Genomic DNA, 24,851 nt, shown 5'->3' with positions numbered 1-24,851 from the left:
ACAAGTGTGGTATCCAGCTGCTCATTCCACACATTTTTAAGTAGTACATTAACAAAAATTAGTTCCTCTGCCATGACTGATGAATCATTATCCAGTTAGCATTTTAAACATTTTTCTTTCTTAAGTAGACAGTTTTGTCAAACAAACTATATATGCTGTAGCACATCCACTTTCCAAAGATTCAGGAATGTTTCCTTGTGCTCTATAAATAAGCTGGTGTGCTAAACAATCTTTTTAGTTGAAGTTACTTTAATAAACCACTATACCATATTACCATTTATTCGGAATAATAAAAGGAAAGGAAATACGTTTGTTGTTTTAAGACTGTAGCATATTCATGGGTTACTAAAAGTAGAAAAACTAAGCTGTACAAAAATAAGAAATTTGCATTTGTATTGACATTTCATGAATATGGAATATACTGCTTTTGTAATATAACGTGATGTACAGTACTACTGATTTTGTCCTAAGTTACTTTAGGTATCTTGTAAAAATAAATATTTTGATTAAAAGAAATGGAATAAAAAATACATTCCTCTTTTTAACATGCTCCTTTTACAGGTTCTCAAATTGCATTAAATAAGTGAAATGAACCATAAAACAAGGGTGTAATGTGATCCTGCTCTGTAGCACACTTCCTGGTGGGGTTCCACAGTAGTTCCTGGAACAGGAAACCACTAGCCTTCTAAACTCTGGTCAGAACTCAATCAATTTCTGTTTTAGGCTAAGTTCCATGTAATTAAATTTTATTCTGTTTTTATTTGTATAGGTTTCTATCAGTCTTTCCCATACTTCTACAGTATCATCAGAGTTGGCTTACCACAAGAGTAAATGTAATAAAATAGATTGCATAATAAAATACAGTAGACAAGATATGATGACATCCTAAAATAGGAATAGCATGGTTAAAATCAAAACATATTTCACACCTGTATATTGTATGCAAGTATTTATGCTACCTCCCATTTTTAATAAGTTATTAAAAAGTGCCCCTAATAGTATCTAATTACTTTATATGATTTTTCAATGACTGATTTTTCTTTTCCAGCATCTGGGAGATCCTGAGATACGTAAGTTCAGATCATTTGCTTATGTGGACATTTAAAATTCCTATTAATCACCACCTGTTTCGCATTATAGAATAAATGTTTTCAGCCATCAATCTTTTAAATTCAGTATATTTGATCTTCTACTGTATTGATGTTTCCCTGAAAATGTACAATTGAAAAATATAGTTGGAGTACAGAATCTAAAATAACAGGGAACTGTGTTAATATTTCACAACCATTATCAAATCGCTCATAGAAGTAGGCTTCTGTGTATTCACTTTAAAATCAAAGTGATTAATCAGGAAGCACTTTAGTTATTAATTCACATTTTTACTGTAATATTTCATCACCTAATTCTTTCATGCCATTTGTAGGGGACTACTCTTTCATTTTGGCAAAGGAATAAAAGATTTATTTTGGCAAAGGAACAAAAATATAGATGCTGAAATCCCATCAGTCGAGTGAATTATAGATTAACGAATAATAAGGTACAAAGCATTATGTTAAGCAAAATCAGTTGGTGCATGCATTTTCTACATAGATCTTAATGGGATTTTGTAAATAAATATTCTTGCTCATATTTTATATTTTAAAGGCCAAATGCTGATGACACCTGAAAACAGGAGTAATGCATCCTGAAACAGGCGCGTATATTGGGTATACTACAAAAACAGCTTTAATGTGAGCTCTGGCTAACACAGACCAAGCCTAGCTCTCTTGACTAACTGATTCCTCTTAATAGTAGGATTAATCTGCACAGCAGGGATGATACACGTACAACCCTGAGGACCTCACCTATCCTAACTCCTAGGGCGCAGCTGGTAATACCTGTCACAAGCACCCTACAGACTGGCTTGTCTGCAACATCTTAGAGGGTCAGAATATAGGCAAACAGCTTTCATTCCTTGCGCCTGCTGTGGACATGCACCAGAACAGTACAAGTCACTCCCAATATACACAAACTTTTAGAAATTTCTTTAAAACTACCAGTTAAATAAACATTTTATTCTCTCTCGCTCTCTCTGTATACACACCACACTGCCCCTTCCCCCTTTTCTTGGATTCTTTGTTTTTACAACATAACACAAAATAAAAAGATATTTGTCTGCAACAGGACCACAAAATATTATCAATAAAATAAGTTTACCCATAGTTAACAGAACAACAGAAATGCATACCTCATGAAAGCACATTACTTACATACTTGCCCAATAAAGCCTTACATGACCAATTTTTCAATAGAATGGAAGCGCTGGTGCACATTTAAGTCTAGGCCTCTACTGGCATATGCAATTACCCATTTGCACAGGCAGTTGTGTTTAGAAGCTGGTTATTCCTTTAGGCCACTTATACCACTTGTCCAGCCATGCTGGAAGTCAGACAGGAGGCAATGGATGTGGTTTAATTAGGCCACAACTTTATTCACTTAAAATATCTGGGAGTATCTGGTAACAAATTGTACCATGCAGGTCATCATCATTTCCACATAATCTCCAACTTGGTCCCTGCCATCCCATTCCTGTAATCCCTACTGTCCTGCCCTCGTATGAGGCGAAAGGGGGCTCAGCTCCCCACTGCTCCAGATGTAGGAGCCCCAAGACCCCCCTTCTTAGCTTCTTTAAAAAGGCTAAAAAAAAAAAAAAGAGGGGGTTGGCTCCCCAGTGTACAGGATGTAAGAACCCAACCTCCCCTTATTCAGCTCCCTTACAGGATGCTTTTCTTCAAACCCTTTTCCAATCCATTTTATCGGATAACCATATCTCTTCCATACTGAGTGCCCACACTGGACAGCCACCACAAGTTTTACATACTAAATTGTGACATTATAACCTAACCCCCCTGCCCACCCTACTGGGTCTCAGACCTACTGTGAAAAAATCCACCCTGCTCAACCCAGCTGTTAGGGAAAAATTCCTTCCCAGCCTCCAAGAAAAAGGGCAATTACCATAATGCCCACATATCAGTCTGAATCTGTAAAAAGCAACAGAGGGGGCCTGTGGCACCTTTAAGACTAACAGAAGTATTGGGAGCATAAGCTTTCGTGGGTAAGAACCTCACTTCTTCAGATGCAAGTAATGGAAATTTCCAGAGGCAGGTATAAATCAGTATGGAGATAACGAGGTTAGTTCAATCAGGGAGGGTGAGGTGCTCTGCTAGCAGTTGAGGTGTGAACACCAAGGGAGGAGAAACTGCTTCTGTAGTTGGATAGCCATTCATAGTCTTTGTTTAATCCTGATCTGATGGTGTCAAATTTGCAAATGAACTGGAGCTCAGCAGTTTCTCTTTGGAGTCTGGTCCTGAAGTTTTTTTGCTGTAAGATGGCTACCTTTACATCTGCTATTGTGTGACCAGGGAGGTTGAAGTGTTCTCCTATAGGTTTTTGTATATTGCCATTCCTGATATCTGACTTGTGTCCATTTATCCTCTTGCGTAGTGACTGTCCAGTTTGGCCAATGTACATAGCAGAGGGGCATTGCTGGCACATGATGGCATATATAACATTGGTGGACATGCAGGTGAATGAGTCGGTGATGTTGTAGCTGATCTGGTTAGGTCCTGTGATGGTGTTGCTGGTGTAGATATGTGGGCAGAGTTGGCATCGAGGTTTGTTGCATGGGTTGGTTCCTGAGTTAGAGTTGTTATGGTGCGGTGTGTGGTTGCTGGTGAGAATATGCTTAAGGTTGGCGGGTTGTCTGTGGGCGAGGACTGGCCTGCCTCCCAAGGTCTGTGAAAGTGAGGGATCATTGTCCAGGATGGGTTGTAGATCACTGATGATGCGTTGGAGAGGTTTAAGCTGAGGACTGTAGGTGATGGCCAGTGGAGTTCTGTTGGTTTCTTTTTTGGGCCTGTCTTGTAGCAGGAGGTTTCTGGGTACACGTCTGGCTCTGTTGATTTGTTTCTTTATTTCCTTGTGTGGGTATCGTAGTTTTGAGAATGCTTGGTGAAGATCTTGTAGGTGTTGGTCACTGTCTGAGGGGTTGGAGCAGATGCGGTTGTACCTCAGCGCTTGGCTGTAGACGATGGATCGTGTGGTGTGTCCGGGGTGGAAGCTGGAGGCATGAAGGTAGGCGTAGCAGTCAGTGGGTTTTTGGTATAGAGTGGTGTTAACGTGGTCATCGCTTATTTGTACTGTGGTGTCTAGGAAGTGGACCTCCCGTGTAGATTGGTCCAGGCTGAGGTTGATGGTGGGGTGGAAGCTGTTGAAATCATGGTGGAATTCTTCCAGGGTCTCCTTCCCATGGGTCCAGATGATGAAGATGTCATCAATGTAGCATAGGTAGAGAAGGGGCGTGAGTGGACGAGAGCTGAGGAAGCGTTGTTCCAGGTCAGCCATAAAAATGTTGGCATATTGTGGGGCCATGCGGGTGCCCATAGCGGTGCCACCGGTCTGGAGGTATATATTGTCACCAAATTTGAAATAATTGTGCGTGAGGATAAAGTCACAGAGCTCAGCAACAAATTGTGCTGTGTCATCATCAGGGATACTGTTCCTGACAGCTTGTATTCCATCTGTGTGTGGGATGTTTGTGTAGAGAGCCTCTACATCTATGGTGGCTAGGATGGTGTTTTCTGGGAGGTCACCAATGCATTGTAGTTTCCTCAGGAAATCAGTGGTGTCACGGAGATAGCTGGGAGTGCTGGTGGCGTAGGGTCTGAGTAGGGAGTCCACATATCCAGACAGTCCTTCAGTGAGAGTGCCAAAGCCCGAGATGATGGGGCGTCCAGGATTTCCAGGTTTGTGGCTCTTGGGTAGTAGATAGAATAACCCCGGTCGGGGCTCTGAGGGTATGTTGATTTGTTCCTGTGTTAGTGTAGGGAGTGTCCTGAGTAGATGGTGCAGTTTCTTAGTGTATTCCTCAGTGGGATCTGAGGAAAGTGGAATGTAGAATTTGGTATTGGAGAGTTGTCTGGCGGCCTCCTTCTGGTAGTCAGACCTGTTCATGATGACAACAGCACCTCCTTTATCAGCCTCTTTGATGATAATGTCAGGGTGGTTTCTGAGGCTGTGGATGGCATTGCGTTCTGCACGACTTAGGTTATGAGGCAAGCGATGTTGTTTTTCCACAATTTCTGCCTGTGCACGTCGGCGGAAGCATTCAATGTATAGGTCCAGACTGTCATTTCGACCCTCAGGAGGAGTCCATGTGGAGTTCTTCATAATGCCCACAGTTGGTCATGAGGGAACCTGGTCCTTTTGCAAAGTTCATGGGTGGGTGGGTGTTGCCAGCCCGATCCTGGTAAAAGAGGGCTTCTCTGGGCTGCATGGGGTATAAATGCTCTCCCACTCTTCTAGTCAGCAGGAAGGGCCAGTGACCCTCCCCTAATTTGAGCCCAGCTGCTTCCTGCCCTTCCTGTCCATCGCTTTACACTTCCTCCTCATCCCCCTTTTGTAAGGGATGGCCCTTAAAGGGGCAACAACCATTTTCCTCCAGCCAGCCGGACAAGGACCGCCATACATGGAGGCCGCGGTGAGCACATTTTGTGCATGCACCAGAGCCTCTACACACTAAAAATGTCCCGTATAAAGTCCAATTAGCCTGTCTGCCATTTGGGCTAATTCCTGCCATTGTGTGTAGTGATTCAGCAAGACTGCACAACCCTTACTCTTACTGGTGAGCACTTATGCATGAGAGTAGTCCCTGTGAAGTCAAAGGGACTACTTATGTGAGTAACAGTTCCACAACTGGGCCTGTCAAGTTAACGTAGGCAGCCACAGAAGGTCATACCAACAATGCTGTAAACTCGTAGACTTTGGGCAGCCAAACAGAAATTCTCGATAGTGCCCAAAGAGACCAATAAAGGAGGCTCCCAGTTAACCTGCCAGGCTTCGGATCATGTTCCAAGAGGGCATAGACTTCAGGACAAGGAGCATGTCTATCAGTTTAGATAACTGCATTCATACTCCCTATCAGCACTAATTGCTAGCTGGTGGACAGTGGTCCTATGCATTGCTCCTATCGGGAAAAGTAGTAAAGAGTGCTTTGGATTGTCTTATGGAACTCTGGCCTACACTAGCAGGGTTCTTTTTTCAAAGTGTGCATTTTCTGCCCCCTCCTTTCCCCAATCTCTATGCTAGCTTGTCAGCACCAGGGCAGGATCTGGCTCTTGCTTGAAGAGAAGAGAGAATGGAGGATGCTTGTAAAATAGTATTTTCAATGTCACGATGAAACAAAACTCCAAATTAAAGGACCAAATCCTCAATTGACTTCAACAAAGCTATGGATCTGGCCCAAAATCTATAGCATTTTCAAATTCACACACTTGAAACAAAATAACTAAAGCCACAAGCATTTCTGTTCAAATTTGATAGGCTCTTGCTTGCCACAATGATAAATAAATCATATAAAAACAGACAGTTAAACTTATAATTATTAGAATCCCACAATCCTTTTAACATTTTTACAATAGGGAAATATAATGCCATGTATTACCATTAAAACACATGTGCAACTCCCTCTGACATCATGGCAAAATTCCCACTGAAAATAAATGCTGAAGGCAGTATATGGCTCATAATGTGAATAACTATAACATCAGACAGAAACATTTTTAAATTAATGCACCACTAACTTAGGCTAGAGTACTGCAAATGGCAAGAGGTAATTTGAGAGAGAGTGAGAAACAAACAAACATCAGCAGCCCATCAGTCTGAATTCTCAAACCAGTTATCCAGGAGTTGACTAGGAATAGTGACATGTCAGGGAAAAAACCAACGTCTTTGCAGAAAATACAAAGATTTGCATGAATAATTGCAGAGGCAATAGTACTCATTGCAGTGATATCTTTCTTAATTATACCCTGTGCCAGTCTGCCACCAGTGTAGTAATTAAATTACTTCCAAACACATCTGAATTGCTAGGAGTCCCTATAGGCACTGAGTAACATTTTCTGTAGGAAATCCTTCTGAATATCAAGGGCTAAATTTTCAAAAGGATAGCACTAGAAACCAAATTGTGGTGCAAGTTTGGGTATTTGATTTGCACATGCAGCCTGGTAGATGAGAGGCACATGTGCTCAGATATGAACCCATTTTGCAACTACAAAGAGGGAGACTGAGCCTTAGCTCAGCTCAAAACAGACTGTTGAGGATCACCAGGAATGGTAGTCAAATCTCAATCTAATTAATCTAAATTCAAGGGTTTCTTTCCCAGCAGGTGCACCTAAAGTATGAATACATTTTCCTCTTTGCTAATTTACAACATCAAGGGCTAAATTTTTGAAGACTGTCAGCATTCAAAATGAGCACCAAATTTTCACATGCAATTTCTGTCGCTGAACACTATCAAACAGGGTAACTGCATGCTCAGTCAGGATTATTTTGCATGCATTTTGTAATTCAACTGCACAAAGAAACCTTTTAAAAGGTTAGTCACAAGTCTGTGATCACATTCAAAGGCAAACTCCTTCACTGTCACTTCTTTCCAAACTTATGAATTTTCCTTCACTTTTAAAAACTTTTCAGCATTCTCCATATAGCCATCCAAGTATTTGAGAGAAAGAGAAATCCAAGTCCTTCCTTCGAATGCTCAGGGTATATCTATACTTTTGAGCTGGGGGTGTGATCCCTAGCTCAAGGAGCTATACTTGTGCTAACTTTAATTGAGCTAGCGAGCTAGAGCGTAACTACAGCAATGCAAGTGATGGGAGGGACTAGCTGCCCCAACTACATGCCTGTCCAAGACCCTAGGCATGTACTCGGGCCAGCTAGCTCATCCCACCACACATGCTGCCACCGTTACAGTCTTTTTTAGCACGCTAGCTTGATGAGAGCTAGTATGCAGGAGCGGTGCCAGCTTGCCCCCCCCCCCAGAGGCGGCGGAGGGTCCCGCCGCTGAAATACCGCCGCGGTCGCCACGCTGCAAATTGTAGCGCCCTAGGCAACCGCCTAGGTCGCCTAATGGGTTGCGCCAGCCCTGCTAGTATGAGTGCATCTACTCAAGCTGGAAATTACACCTTCCAGCTCAAAGTATAGGCATACCCTCTGTGTGCGCGCGCACACACACACACACACACACACACACACAATATACAAACTACATGATGCATGAGTGGTAAAAGGTTTCATTAGCATAAGTTTGGGATGGGCACAGTACTCACAAGTAGTGAAGCCATGAGTGAGTTATGAAAGTCACTCAAAATGAATGTAGATTAGAATGTTTCTAGTCTACCACACCATCACATTATTGTACATAGGCCACATACTTTACAGCAAAGTTATTCAAGGACTATTTGTGGTGTCCTTCTAAATCCAAGTGTCTTAGCCATTATTATTAGGTATTTGTAATTACAGTAGAGTCCAGAGGGCCCGGTCAAAAACAGAGTCCCCTTGTGCTAGGCACTGTAGAAACACAGAGACATTCCTTGAGTTCAACTGAACGGCTCAGAGGCTGAGGAAAATCTACTATACATTTAAAACATCTCTAACCATCATTTTTCTAGATATAAAAATGTCCTCAATTTATTGCCACTTTCAAAGATAGAAGGAAGTTCCATGTATCTCACTAGGAAGTTGAGAACCCACATATTCCATTGCTGTAAAGTTCCCATTTCTAGCAGTGAAAGACCCAGAGTTGTCATATGTTAGGAAGGTCACTGCTCCAGCACTGAATACATAGGTGCTGGAACTAGGGGTGTGGGGAGTGCTGCTGCATCTCCTGGCTTGAAGGGGTTTCCATCAGGGCTGGCTCTAGCTTTTTTGCCGCCCCAAGAAAAAAAAAAAAAAAAAAAAAAATCAGGGCGGCCAGAACGGCAAAGCAATAAATAAATAAATAAACCTGCGGCGCGGCCGGAGCGGCAAAGCAGGAAAAAACCCAAAAAACCTGCGGGGCGGCCGGAGCCAGGGTGCAGGGGGACTCCCTGCGCTGCAGATGTGCCCCGGCTAGTGGGGGGGAGGGGGAGGGAGCGGGGGGAGAAAGAGAAGGGAGGCGGCCGGGCTTCAGAGGGGCGCTCGCCACGCAGCCCCGACCGCCGCGCCGCCTGCTGGGAGGGCTCCGCGCTGCTCCGGTCGGCGGGGAGGGAAGGACATGGGCTGCCCTGCCGGGCTTGCTACAGACTTGGCATCGGCTGGGGCAGACGGAGCGCGCAGCCCACTCCCAGCAGGGCACTCCCCTCCTCCGCGCCGCCACCCCCTACAGGGTTGCCGGATCGGCGAACAAAACAAAACAACAACAACAAAAAGCGGCCATGCCGCCCTAGGATTGAGCGGAATGCCGCCCCGTAGAATCTGCCGCCCCAAGCACGAGCTTGCTCGGCTGGTGCCTGAATCTGGCCCTGGTTTCCATTATATACAGGGGTTACATTTTGCTTCAATGGCTCTCAGCACCCGCACTATACAAATTGTTCCAGTGCCCCTGACTGAATATTACCCATTCTGCATTTCTGGCTAGTAATTAGGGCTGCAGGGAGAGGAATTCCCTTTGTGGAAAGCAGGAGACAACCTTTTGTGGAAGGTTGTTTTTGAAAAACAATAGGTATTTCAAACTGCACCATAGAAATGGTCAACTTGTCTGTTTAAAGATTCCAGCAGATCTTGAGTGTTCACCAAATGGTGCTGTAGCGGGGTGAACAGCCGCTCCAGCCCAGAAGGGGTTGGAAAAGCCCTGTAGAGGGCTGGGGCTGGGCAAGGGAGTAAAACCCTGGCTAACTGGGGGAAGTGGCTGCAGCTGGGGCCACGCCCCAAACTAAGCAACTGGGCCTTATAAGAAGGCCAGGGAAGCCAGGGGGAGCAGTCTCTCTCTGACTGGAGTGGGAGATAGCCTGGCTGCTTGGGAACTCACCCAGGGGACCTAGAAGAAGGCAGGGCTGGGGAAAGGCCTTAGGAGCAGGGAAGCCCTAGGCCAGCAACTCCCCAGGCTGCAGGGCCTAGTTCTAGGCCCACCTAGGTATTGGGCTTGCAGAGAGGCAACCTGAGGGTGGGTAAAGACAGCCACTCCAAACCCCTTGTTGCCTGTGATGATCGGCTGATAGACTGCAGTCCGCCCCAGGGCGCGGGGGCTAAACAGAGACTGGCAGTAGCCATGACTGGTGATCAATGGCTCCATGTGTAGTTGGCAGCCGGTTTCAAGCGGAGTGCCCCAAGGGTCGGTCCTGGGGCCGGTTTTGTTTAATATCTTTATTAATGATCTGGAGGATGGTGTGGACTGCACTCTCAGCAAGTTTGCAGATGACACTAAACTGGGAGGCGTGGTAGATACGCTGGAGGGTAGGGATCAGATACAGAGGGACCTAGACAAGTTGGAGGATTGGGCCAAAAGAAACCTGATGAGGTTCAACAAGGACAAGTGCAGAGTCCTGCACTTAGGATGGAAGAATCCTATGCACTGCTACAGACTAGGGACCGAATGGCTAGGTAGCAGTTCTGCAGAAAAGGACCTAGGGGTCACAGTGGACGAGAAGCTGGATATGAGTCAACAGTGTGCTCTTGTTGCCAAGAAGGCTAATGGGATTTTGGGCTGTATAAGTAGGGGCATTGCCAGCAGATCGAGGGACGTGATCGTTCCCCTTTATGCGACATTGGTGAGGCCTCATCTGGAGTACTGTGTCCAGTTTTGGGCCCCACACTACAAGAAGGATGTGGAAATATTGGAAAGAATCCAGCGGAGGGCAACAAAAATGATTAGGGGTCTGGAGCACATGACTTATGAGGAGAGGCTGAGGGAACTGGGATTGTTTAGTCTCCAGAAGAGAAGAATGAGGGGGGATTTGATAGCTGCTTTCAACTACCTGAGGGGGGGTTCCAAAGAGGATGGAGCTTGGCTGTTCTCAGTGGTGGCAGATGACAGAACAAGGAGCAATGGTCTCAAGTTGCAGTGGGGGAGGTCTAGGTTGGATATTAGGAAACACTATTTCACTAGGAGGGTGGTGAAGCACTGGAATGCTTTACCTAGGGAGGTGGTGGAATCTCCTTCCTTGGAGGTTTTTAAGGCCCGGCTTGACAAAGCCCTGGCTGGGATGATTTAGTTGGGAATTGGTCCTGCTTTGAGCAGGGGGTTGAACTAGATGACCTCCTGAGGTCCCTTCCAACCCTGATATTCTATGATTCTATGACTGAGGCAATGTAGGGATAGGGGGTGGAGGTTCCCCTGCGGTGGGGGAAACCCAGCAAGACTGTGGGGTACTGCAGGAGGCAGAACCCTGAGATAAGGGCACAGGGGTCCTGGGAGGGACACGGGGGGCCAACGGCAAGCAGATCACCGGCCTGCAGAGGGTGCTCCTGGGTTGAAGAGCTAATTCCCAAGGTGCCAAACCTGCAAACATTGCAAGAACAGGTATGGTCCAGGAGTATTGATAAAAATAAGAGATTTTTTCCCCAGATTTCTTTATTTATTGTCCCCCTTTAGGCATAATGAAGAATCTCCAGTTACCATACTTAATATAAGTTGTACAAGAGAATTTAACTTTTTTGCTGGAGTCTGGGAGTTTAGCTTTCAACATATGCTAGAGAAGTCTTTAGTTGGAGGCCAAACTACTAGTCTATTATTACCTGATATTACTTGGGACAATTCATCTCTGAAGATAGATTTTTGCCCTCGTTTAATAGACGTAAATGCATTTTAGAAAATCAATCCTGGGATATATGCATGGCTTCCACTGACTTTTGGAAAACTGTTCATCTGCCATTAGAATATATTTTTAAATGCAGAACATTACAAACTCTTTTTATCCATCACCAGGCTAGCCTAGAGAAAGTCAGTATTACAGAGAAAATGCATTTTGCAACTTACCGATTTTTGTTACATTTATATCCTGATAAACTTTTTAACAAGTTAGGCCGAAACATAATTTATATAAAACAGTCAAGAGGAAATACTGTTCTTGCTGTCAATTTTTTCCTTGGGCTTTCATTAGCTTAAGATAATGTACTAATGATTATTTTTATGGAAGTCTTTGAAAGATAAAACAGCCTCAGGTCAAAACACTGACAATAAGAGACTGAATACAAACAAGATACAACCCATTCTCAGTGACTAGGAACAGCTACCCAAGCAATCCACTCTCAATTAAATTAGATATTGCCTTATACATGGTAATGATGTTTCCAAGATATTCCCACCTTTTGAACACAGTATTGCTGTACTTTTACTATGGGCAGACTACTTTAACAGCTACTTAATACTATGATGGAGTACTTTAACTTTGAAAATATGCTGGTCTTTAATGCAAATCCATCATCACAGATATTAAAAGTAAGATTAAATATTATTGTTGTCTAAAGTATTTATATTTGGTTTGCCAACACTATGGTAATAATACTTAGCTCTTACACATCACTTTTCATTCATTGACCTCAACATGCTTTAAAAGACAGGGTAAGTATAATTATCATTTTGCAGAAGGGGAAACTGAGGCACAGTGGTGCCATGACTTGCCCAAGATCATTTGGCAGGTTAAAGACAGGGTAAGAACAAACAACACGTCTTCTGTCACCGAGTCCACTGGAGCACATTGCCTGCCCAATCATACTACATCTCTACCCCAATATAACGTGACCTGATATAACATGAATTCGGATATAACGCGGTAAAGCAGCGCTCTTGGGGGCGGGGCTGTGCGCTCCGGCGGGTCAGCGTGTCTGGCTCCAACATGCTGCTCTGAGCAGCGTGTTAAGGGTGCCAGGCCAGGGCCGAGGGGTTGGATAAGGGGCAGAGGGTCTTGGCGGGCAGTCAGGGGACAGGGAGCATGGGGGAGCCCCAGCCCCAGGAGGGGAGTTGCAGTGCAGGGGAACATCACACGGGCTCCAGCCGGAGCCAAGAAGATGGGGAAGACTGGTCCACGCGGGGAAGTTGCGGATCCAGGGCAGGGAGAGGTGCCCATCTTAAACAGCGCCATGCAGGTGCCCCTGTTCCAGCGCTGGAGGGCTCGGCACACAGCGGGCCCGGCTGGCAAGCTGCGCCCCGCTCGCAGCAGCGCCGGGCGGGCTCTCTGGGTCCATAGCACGCCGCACTACCTGCCCGCAGTCAGGGGCTCCATGTGCCTCGGCGGGCAGCTGGCCGTGGCGCCCTCACCGGAGATGGGCTGTGCGGGGCTCTGCGGTGGAGGAGAAACGGGCTGAGCACAGGCACGCACAGCAGGAGCTGCCCGCCAATGGCTCACCCTCCCCTGGCACCGCATGGGCACGGGGCAGGGACCAGGCGCATGCGGGCACCTTGGGTGAGGCTGCCCACCCTGCTCCCCCTCGTGGGCTCAGCAGCTGCACCGGGCTGGGCGCGCTCTGCAGATAGGGCAGCGGCCACTGGGCCAGTTCCCTCTGTCCCGCCCCCGCGCCGCTCACCCCAGCTGATGTGGTAGAGCAGGTGTGAGCGCTTCCGTGCACCGGGTCCTAGCGCCTGTCCCAGTACTGTGCATGGCTCAGCGTGGGAGTCCTGGGGGTGATTAGGGATGGGCGGGGGGGCTGGATGGGTCGGGAGTTCTGAGGAGTCAGTCAGGGGGCAGGAAGTAGGTGGGGGTCGGATAGGGGGCGGGGCTATTTGCTGACTATTAATGGAGATGCTCAAGGCCAAAGCAAGTTCGATATAACTCAGTTTCACCTATAACACGGTAAGCTTTTTTGGCTCCCGAGGACCACGTTATATCGGGGTAGAGGTGTATTACCAACAGGAATTTAGAATACAACCTCCCATCATAGATGATAGATACTTCGGTAATAGCCATATAGACTACTGACATAAATGACCTCTTTACAGTGTCTTCCAAAATGAATATGCAAATAAGCAGTGATATTGCATTACCAAATATTTAAGTACATAACCCCACAGAAGCATAGAAGCAAGTCTGATCATATAAATCAGTGCTGTAAGAACTTCCTGACAATTAAATTATAGTATTTATTCCCACGGCTGACTTCACACTCCATCTGCAATTTTTATTGGGGTTTCATTGAAAATCTGTGGTAAAAATGTGTTTTTCCACCAAAGGATTCAACCTTAGTATTTGGGAAAATCTTGTTCTAGAATTTAGCAGTTTTTCAGGGAGAATCATTTAAGATAGAGATGCAGTACACATCTTGAATACATTGTCTACAGAGATTTTTAGAATAACTAACAAATGGAAATAGCATGACTACTTCTGCCTTTCTGTACACTGGTAACAGAAACAATCTAAACAAAAAGCTAGATATTTAAAATTTCAGCCATGCTTGCAGTAACATTTCAGAATAACCAAAGATCAATAATTGAGCCCATTATATAAGTTTTTTTTAATCAACAGCAGGAAGGATACGTAGCATAAGAAGTTGATTTTTTTACTGAAGGCTGTTGTTATTCAAGTATTTAAAATGTAAAGTTTGCACAAAGAGTTTGCATTAAAATGTATGCTAAAAAGGTAAATGAGACTCGGTTGTTGCATTAGGACAGATCTCGTAAGGAGGGATATGTGTGTGCTCCTAACAGGTGGCGGGGGATCTCAGCCTTTCATAGATATATTAGATTCCAAGGCCAGAAGGGGACTACTGTGACCATACATTCTGACCTCCTGTATAACACAGGCCATAGAACGTTCCCCAAATAATTCCTAGAGCATCTCTTTTAGAAAAACACAGAATGTTGATTTAAAAATTGCCACTGATCACAACCCGGTAGTTAATACCCCCACTTTAAAAAATGATGCCTTATTTCTAGTCTGAATTTGCCTAGCTTCAACTTCTAACTTTTGGATAATTTAACACCTTTCTCTGCTAGATTGAAGAGCCTATTATCAATTTTTTGTTTCCCAGGTAGGTACTTATAAACTGTGATCAAGTCACTCCTCGTTTTCCAATCCTTTAATCGTTATCATGGCTTTTCTCTGGACTCTCTCCAATTAATCAACATCCTTCTTGAACTGTGGACACCAGAGCTGGACAAAGTATTCCAACAGCAGTTGCACCAGTGCCAAATACAGAGGTAAAATAACTTCTCTGCTCCTACTCGAGATTGGCCTGTTTATGCATCCAAGGATCACACTAGCACTTCTGGCCACACTGTTGCACACTGGGAGCTCATGGTTAGCTGATTATCCACCATGACCCTTAAATATTTTTTCAGAATCACTGCTTCCCATTCTGTCAGTACAGCCCACAATCTTTATTCCTAGATGTATATTATATACTTATATTTAGCCATATTAAAATGAACAGTGTTTGCTTGTTCCCCGTTTACTAGGTGATCCAGATCACTAAGTATCAGAGACTTGTCCTCTTCATTATGTACTACTCCCCTAATTTTTGTGTCATCTGCAAACTTAATTAGTGATGATTTTACGTTTGCTTCCAGACCATTAGAAATATGTTAAATAGCATAGGGCCAAGAACTGATCTCTGAGGGACCTCATTGAAAACATACCTGCTCAATGATGATTCTCCATTTACAATTTTATTCTGAAACCTATCAGTTTGCCAGTTTTTAATCCATTTAATGAGTGTTAGGTTAATTTTATATCGTTCTAATTTTTTAATCAAAATGTTGTGTGGTACCAAATGAAATGCCTTACAGAAGTCTAAATATATTACCTCAACATTATTACCTTTATCAACAAAATGTGTAATCTTATCAGGACAAGAGATCAAGTTAGTTTGACAGGATCTATTTTCCATAACCCCATTGATTTGCATTAATTATATTACCTTCTTTTAATCCTTCATTAATAGAGGCCTGTATCAGCCACTCCATTATCATTCCTGGGATCAATGTCAGACCGACAGGCCTGTAATTACCTGGGTTATTCCATTTATAGTGTTCCAAAACTTATTGAAAATCAGCATTAATAATCCTGCAAGCTCCTCAGCCAGCTCTTTTAAAATACTTGGGTGCAGGTTATTTGGACTTGCTTATTTATAAATGTCTAACTTTAGTAGCTGCTGTTTAACACCATCCTTGGGAAACAGCATGTATTTTCCCCCTACCTGTCCCTGTTCCCAGGACTGGCTCTAGGCACCAGCAAACCAAGCACTTGCTTGGGGCGGCACAATTCCAGGGGCGGCACTTGCGCTCTCGGAGGGTTTTTTTTTTTTTTTTTGGCTTCGGCAGTTGCGCTCCCAAAGGTTGTTTTTTTGTGTGCTTGGGGTGGCAAAAAACCTAGAGCCAGCCCTGCCTGTTCCCTCCAGAGATGCTAGTTCCAGCAACATCACTTGCCTGGAGTAGACCATGAGCCACATCCTCAGGTAATGTAAATCATTGTAGCTCCATTGCAGCCAATGAGAAGGATCTGGCCCATTGTGGAGATTCCTGAGGAGGGGGGAAGCTACCCGAGAAATGCTCTTTACACCCTTTCCCTTGCTTTGTGCCCTCACATAGGGCTAGGCACAGTTGAACCCATCATGTGAATACCATATAACTGATCCAGATAAACCATTCCTATCAAATCAGGACTGAATTTAACACAAACAAAAACAGAGATAACAACGAGGAGTCCTTGTGGCACCTTAGAGACTAACACATTTATTTGGGCATAAGCTTTTGTGAGCTAAAACCCACTTCTTCAGATGCATGGAGTGAAAAATACAGTAAGCCCAGTATATATATTACAGCACATGAAAAGATGGGAGTTGCCTTACCAAGTGAGGGGTCAGTGCTAACGAGGCCAATTAAATCAAGGTGGAAGTGGCCTATTGAATTGAATTGGCCTCGTTAGCACTGACCCCCCCCCTTGGTAAGGCAACTCCCATCTTTTCATATACTGTAATATATATACTGCTTACTGTATTTTTCACTCCATGCATCTGATGAAGTGGGTTTTAGCCCACGAAAGCTTATGCCCAAATAAATGTGTTAGTCTCTAAGGTGCCACAAGGACTCCTCGTTGTTTTTGCTGATACAGACTAACACGCTACCACTCTAAAAACAGAGATATTATAAAACACTTTGATCCAAATTCTGCTTTTCATTACACTCCTCAACAGAGTCGCTCAGGTGCATCCAAAAGCAAACTCTTATTGCAGAAGCTTTGCAATATAGTCATTTTAAACAGCACATATTCTTATACATTGTAGGCATTTTTCTCATAAATGGGTATCAAAGACTTACTTAAATCTGGACGATGGAACATTTGTAAAGCAAACACTTCATGCATGATTAATCTTTTCAGGAAACAATTTTGCCATTCAGTTTAGCCAAGACTCCAGCAGACGGAGCAGAGCAGAACAAATAATTAGAGTAAAAAAGAAAGTAAAGATCAAAGATCAGATAAAACACACAGAGTGCTGAATTAATTTGACAAGTACCTGACATTTTATTTTAGCACTCTGCTTTTTCTAAATATCGAATGCATGATGCTTACTGTCAAAAAATCATCCATTTCCTTTCAGATCTGCTACATAGCTGTTCACTTGAAGTTGATAACTCAACGTGGTAAGCAATAATTATCAGGGTATGTTACAAAAATACCATGGGGTGTCAATCATTTATTGTACTTAGCTAATACATTACAAGGCTTAAACAAATAGTGGAATATTGTAACACGCAGCAGCAGGCAGAGCTGATTAAGTAAGAAAAGAATGAGATTTGTTTCCCAAGTATAATGAATATATTTAGTATTATTTTTTAAAATAATATTTATATAATTTGTGTTTCTGCCTTTCTAATTAAAATATACTTCTCAAGTAGCACAGAGTCCTTATTTCTCCTGTTCAAATGTATAAAGTGACCTCTAAGAACATAAGAACAGCCATACTGGGTCAGACCAAAGGTCTATCTAATCCAGTATCCTGTCTTCCGACAGTAGCCAATGCCAGGTGCCCCAGAGGGAATGAACAGAACAGGTAATCATCAAGTGATCTATCCCCTGTCGCTCATTCCAAACTTCTGGCAAACAGAGGCTAGGGACACCATCCCTGCCCATCCTGGCTAACAGCCATTGATGGACCTATCCTCCATGAATTTATCTAGTTCTTTTTGAACCCTGTTATAGTCTTGACCTTCACAACATCCTCTGGCAAGGAGTTCCACAGGTTGACTGTGCATTGTGTGAAAAAATACTTCCTTTTGTTTGTTTTAAATCGCTGCCTATTAATTTCATTTGGTGGCCCCTAGTTCTTGTGTTATGTGAAGGAGTAAATAACACTTTCTTATTTACTTTCTCCACACCAGTCATGATTTTATAGACCTCTATCATATTCCCCCTTAGTCGTCTCTTTTCCAAGCTGAAAATCTCTCCTCAAATCTCTCCTATTAATTTCTCCTCATACGGAAGCTGTTCCATACTCCTAATAATTTTTATTGCCCTTTTCTGAACTTTTTCAAGTCCAATATATCTTTTTTGAGATCGGGCAACCACATCTGCATGCAGTATTCAAGATGTGGGTGTACCATGAATTTATATAGAGGCAATATGATATTTTCTGTCTTCTTATCTATCCCTTTCTTAATGATGCCCAACATTCTGTTCACTTTTTTGACTGCTGCTGCACATTGAGTGGATGTTTTCAGAGAACTATCCACAATGACTCCAAGATCTCTTTCTTGAGTGGCAACAGTTAATTTATACCCCATCATTTTATATGTATAGTTGGGATTATGTTTTCCAATGTGCATTACTTTGCATTTATCAATACTGAATTTCATCTGCCATTTTGTTGCCCAGTCACCCAGTTTTGAGAGATCCTTTTGTAGCTCTTCACAGTCTGCCTGGGACTTAACTATCTTGAGTAGTTTTGTATCATCTGCAAATTTTGCCACCTCACTGTTTACCCCTTTTTCCTGATCATTTATGAATATGGTGAATAGGACTGGGCCCAGTACAGACCCCTGAGGGACACCACTATTTACCTCTCTCCATTCTGAAAATTGACCATTTATTCCTACCCTTTGTTTCCTATCTTTTAACCAGTTACCAATCCATGAGAGAACTTTCCCTCTTACTTTGCTTGAGAGCCTTTGGTGAGGGACCTTGTCAAAGGCTTTCTGAAAATCTAAGCACACTATATCCACTGGATCCTCCTTGTCCTCATGCTTGTTGACCCACTCAAAGAATTCTAGTAGATTGGTGAGGCATCATTTCCCTTTACAAAAATCATGTTAACTCTTCCCCAAAGTAGTATGTTCATCTATGGGTCTGACAATTTTGTTCTTTACTATAGTTTCAACCAGTTTGCCCAGTACTGAAGTCAGGTTTATTGGCCTGTAATTGCTAGGGTTACCTCTGGAGCCCTTTTTAAAAATTGGCATCACATTAGCTATCCTCCTGTCATTTGGTACGGAAGCTGATTAGATGACAGTTAGTAGTTCTGCAATTTCACATTTGAGTTCCTTCAGAACTCTTGGGTGAATACCATCTGGTCCTGGTGACTTATTAATGTTTAGTTTATCAATTTGTTCCAAAACCTCCTCTAATGACACCTCAATCTGGGACAGTTCCTCAGATTTGTCACCTAAAAAGAATGGCTCAGGTTTGGGAACCTTCCTCACATCCTCAACTGTGAAGACCGATGCAAAGAATTCATTTAGTTTCTCCGCAATGGCCTTATCGTCCTTAAGTGCTCCTTTAGCATCTTGATTGTCCAGTGGCCCCACTGGTTGTTCAGCAGGCTTCTTGCTTCTGATGAATGTAAAAAATTGTTTGCTATTAGCTTTTGAGTGTTTGGCTAGCTGTTCTTCAAATTCTTTTTTGGCCTTCCTAATTAAATTTTTACACTTCATTTGCCAGAGTTATGCTCCTTTCTATTTTCCTCATTAGAATTTAACCTGCACTTTTTAAAGGATGTCTTTTTGCCTCTCACTGCTTCTTTTACTTTGTTATTTAGCCAGGGTGGCTCTTTTTTTGGTTCTCTTACTATATTTTTAAATTTGGGGTATACATTTAAGTTGAGCCTCTATTATGGTGTCTTTAAAAAGTTTTCATGAGGCTTGCAGGGATTTTACTTTTGGTGCTGTACCTTTTAATTTCTGTTTAACTAACCTCCTCATTTTTGTTAGGTCCCCTTTCTGAAATTAAATGCTACAGTGTTGGTCTGCTGTGGTGTTTTCCCTGCCACAGGAATGTTAAATTTAATTATATTATGGTCACTATTATCAAGCAGGAAAACAAGTACTCTTTATTATGATGTATAAAGAAGGCTTCAATTTTTTTGTTTGTTTGTGTTTTGTTTTGTGGCTGTTTTTGACATTAAATTGCAGGTCTTATATACTGTGTTTTTGACAGAGGACTGGAGAAATAGTAGGCATTCATAAGTGATGAGACAGAGTAAAAATGTATAGATTCTAAAGCTAGAAGGATCATTGTGAAGATCTAGTCTGACCTCCTGCATGATACGGGACATAGAACTTTCACAAAATAATTCCTGTTTGAACTGAAGCACAGGTTTTAGAGAAACATCAGATCTTGATTTACAAATTGCCAGTGATGGAGAATCCAGCCACAGCCCTCTGTAAATTGTTTGAAGGTTAATTACCCTCACTATTTAAAAAAGTATGCATTATTTCCAGTCTGAATTTGTCCAGCTTAAACTTCCAGCCATTGTATCGTGTTATACCTTTGTCTGCTAGACTGAAGAGCCCATTATCAAATATTTGTTCATCATGTATGTACTTATAAACTGTGACCAAGTCACCTCTTAACCTTCTCTTTATTAAGCTAAATAAACTGAGTCTCTCACTGTAAGACATGTTTTCCATTCCTTTAACCATTCTCATAGCTCTTCTCTGAATCCTCTCCAAGTTGTCAATATCTTCTTGAATTGTGAGCACCAGAACTAGACCCACTCTTCCTGAAGCAGTTGCACCAGTGCCAAATACAGAGATAATATTCCCTCCCTACTCCTACTTGAGTACGCTAAAATTCCTTCCCCTCACAATTTCTCAGGTTTCAGAAAGTTTAAAACTCTGTGTTTTGTTTGTTTTTGTTAACATCCATTTCACTCAAGCTCCTGGCAGAGATTTAGGGGAAAAAATTCTTGTGAAAGAACCAACACCTTTGTCCACTTTAGAATCTACCGGTCCAACTCTTGTCTCACATCAAGTTTACAACAGGTTGAGTCCACTGAATTAATTGGAGCTACTCCTAGTTTCTGCTGCTTTAAATGAGGAGAGAATCCAGTAAGGAAAGAATATCTCACAGAATACAAACACTATGAGCTACCCAGAAGAGAATCCAAGATTTGTCTGCAAATACCGGAAGGATCAAAACAAAGCTCTAAACGTTGTAAATGACTTATTTCCTAAATTGCACATTATTGGCCAAATTAACTCGGTCTTCAGTTACACTGGTGACTGGGCCAAATACCAACTGCAAATTAAGCACAACACAACTGCATAGTATGAGCCAGATTTTGGCTTCAGTTACACCCACACATCCCCAATGACTTCACTGTGGTTGCATGGGTGTAACTGAGAGTGGAATTTGTCCAGCTTGTCTTAAATTCAAAATTAAATTAATTCTACCTATCTGGCTTTCATGTTGCTATTGCAGCACAATTTGGAAAGCTAAAAAGGGAAATAATTTGGATGGCATTCACTATAGACAAACTCATAAAAGTGACACTATCAGGTTTCCAAGCTGAAAGCATATCTACAACCTTTCCCCACTTCAGATCAGGAATTCTAAGTTGGGTGAAATCCTGGACCTTTTGAAGGCAATGGCAAAACTCTCATTGACTGCAATAGTATCAAGATTTCACCCTTTACATACATAATTCCTATTTTTCTATTTCAAAGGTGCTTTCAATATGATCTTGGCTAGTCTCATTTATATCCTTCACTTCACCATACTTTCCCTTTTCTCTTATATTAAAACTTCATGATGGGTTTTGTTTAATTTTTAAGAGCAGTTTCTTATGTTTTTATTTTATTTTATTATATTGTACAGTGTCCTGTGAGTTTCAGCAGGGGGTAGGATGCTTTATATTGCAAACATTATTCTTGTATTCAGGGTTATTCAGTTGGCCATCTTTGCATAGTGGCTTTGCTGGAATAATTCTTTACACATTCTTCTCTTTATTTTGTAGTCAACTGAACATTTGAAACTTGCCTTCAGACTTATGGCGGCTCAGTCTTGCCATCACGCTGCCTGAACAATTTCCACTGATGTCAGTGGATGCTTGTTCTGCTAAAATATGGTAGGCTGTAAAGATCTTCTAGTCTCATGCTGGCCAAGAGCCTATTCGAGCACCTTGTATATAGGTCAGATGAATCAGAGGTTTTAATATACATCAGAACCAGACTCTTAATCTTGCACTGAAAACATTTTAGGCCTTTTCTGCACAGTTTTTGTACCAGTATAACTATCAGGGAGGTGAATTTTTTTTTTAACCAATATAGCGATACCAAATACTAGTATGGATGCAGTTATTCCAGTATAAGAAACCTTTATATCGACATAGCTTATTCCCCTCCTCGTATGGCAATAAGCTATAAAGGTATAGTTGAAGTGATACAACTTTTGAGTGCAACAAAATACTCAAGTATTCCTATTGAGATCAACAGCCTTGTGGAGTAAGCTACTATTCAGGGTGAGTGAGGGTGGCAGAATCTGACTCTAAGGGTATGTCTACACAGCAAAGAAAAAACAGCGGCTGGCCTGTGCCAGCCGACTCGGGCTCGTGGGGCTCAGGCTATAGGGCTGTTTCATGGCTGTGTAGACTTCTGGGCTCAGGGTGAAGCCTGGGCTCTAGGACCCTGCTGGGTGGGAGGGTCCCTGAGCTTGGGTTCCAGCCCAAGCCCGAAAGTCTGCAGAGCAGTGAAACAGCCCTGCAAGCCCGAGTCGGCTGGCACTAGGCAGCTGCTGGCTTTTTCTTTGCTGTGTAGACATACCCCCTATGTCAATAAACTGTGTTTGTCTTCTCATATGCACAAAGTTTATTTAACCCACTTTTTATCAACCTCATTCCTGGGAATGGCAAGCCACCACTTTTTGTGTGGTTCTTAAAATGATCAAAAGGAAAATCTTTCCAGACAGGTAATTAAATGCAGCTGTTCAGTCAAAGCCACCACTATGTCTTTGCTTCAGGTCGTAAATATCAGTGTTGTGTCTTGCTGAAGATAATGTACTGTAATATTAGAAACACCAATAGTTTGGTATTTAAGACAAACAAAAATATTTTGCAAATTAAAGCTGTCACTGCCAAATTTTCTATATACATTTACTACATGGCCTCTATGCATAAGCTTCAGTTCCCTAGTGCACCTGTCTGTTACATTTCCTTGAACAAATTGTAAAGTGAAATTTCCAATGCTCTTCTTCTTCACTTTAGCAGTTTAAAGTGCTTTAAAAATGCAGGTCAATATCAATAGCCCCATTCTTTTGATGCGGAAACTGAGGCACAGAAACTTGCTACTTACTACACAACAAGTCATTGTCAGAGCTAGGAATAGACTGGAGGGTGAAATCCTGGCTCCTTTGAAGTCAATGGTAAAACTCCCATGGACTGCATTAGGGCCAAGATTTCACCTCAGGAGTCTTGACTCTCCATAGCATGCACTATCTGCTGGTCTATGTTTCCTCATGCTAAAACAGCAGTTTAGAAATCCTGAGAATGTGTCCTCATACTTGTGTGCATCTGCAAATAACGCTGTGTGACCTACTTAATGTAGCCTTGTAGAACTGTGTGGAGCCATTTTTTGATACATAATGGTAGCCCTTGTTGTTGTTTTAAATCACTGAGTTAAAGAAGGAATTCAGTTTCATTTTGGTCGGCTGGAGAATGGAAGTCAGGTGGAGCTGAAAACATCAACTATTTGAAACTGAAGGCTAAATTCTGGCATGATTTGTACCACACTGGTAACTAATAAAAGGCTTCCCTGTCCTGCAGAAGGGCAGGTAGCACAAATGGGTGCACTAACACCTGACACAAATGCTGCTGACCCCAAAGTTGCCCAAGTTAAAATTCTTTAACCAAAAGATAAAGTGATATTTAGTCCAGCAAATCTTTGTCTGAAACTTTTTCTAATTTAATCTGATAGCCATTTTTGAAAGAAGGCTCTGGGCTTTGATGCTGAAATTCAATAAATCAGAGAAAGAGCCAGGGCATAAAAAAGTGTTTTAAAATGGGGTGTGGAAAGAAGGAGACAGAGAATTATTTTTAATAAAAAAAAAAATCTATTTTCAGGTGTTTTCCTTTTCATAGAAGCCAAAGAAAAAGAAGATGGATGCCTGCAGTACAAGCAAATGGTAAACAAGTTAGGGAATATTTTCTGGTCAATTTTTCAAATTCAATAAAATCTTCAACAAACTTTTATTTTGCCATTTCCAGCTCCTATATTAAAAATCTATTAGCAGAAAGGCTATTGAAAGGCTGACCATGAGCAAAAAGGCTTTTTCTGGAAACAGTTCTATTCAGTTCTCATGGCTGAACAAAAGCAGATTGGCACATTCAGTTATATACAAAATGTCTTTTAAAGGGGCCTTACCCTCCCCCTTTCCATAGCCACGCGTTTCAGGGTCCTATGTGCTGAAGAAAGCCAGTGAAAGATTTGAAGGGGGTAAAAAAAACAAAACAACAACAACAGAGGCTACCATGGAGATCCTTCAAAGTCGTCTTCTTCTATAGTGGGAGGATTTCCCTTTAAATCCTTTTCAATAGCATATTGATGGCTTTGAAAGCTTAAATGGCATTTGTCAACCATCAGTAAATCTTTAAAACTGTTTCTGCAAATAGCCCAACTCCGAGTCTCAGCTTTTCCCATTAATCTGTACGTAAGGCCACTGAAGACTTTTTCAGAGCTTAGATAATGCGTGGATTAAAAGGTCCATTCAGAAGGGAAAGCTTTAGCATTCACCTTGTGTACATAGCCATTTCACCAGTAGTATTCATGGGTTGTTATTTCAACTCTGCATTTGTCCTGCAAACAAGACATTTTGCCACAAAGGCTTGGTAGAGACATTCTTTAGTGAATTGCT

General features: G+C 42.4%; 1 protein-coding gene across 1 annotated transcript in view; it reads right to left on the bottom strand.

The window, feature by feature from the left end:
- Positions 1 to 24,851, bottom strand: part of LGR5 (leucine rich repeat containing G protein-coupled receptor 5) — a 134,520-nt gene that overhangs the window by 74,699 nt on the left and 34,970 nt on the right. The window lies entirely within an intron of this gene.

Source organism: Emys orbicularis, chromosome 1, assembly GCF_028017835.1.
Source record: "Emys orbicularis isolate rEmyOrb1 chromosome 1, rEmyOrb1.hap1, whole genome shotgun sequence".
Taxonomy (NCBI): domain Eukaryota; kingdom Metazoa; phylum Chordata; order Testudines; family Emydidae; genus Emys; species Emys orbicularis.
This window is presented reverse-complemented; position numbering and strand designations above follow the sequence as displayed.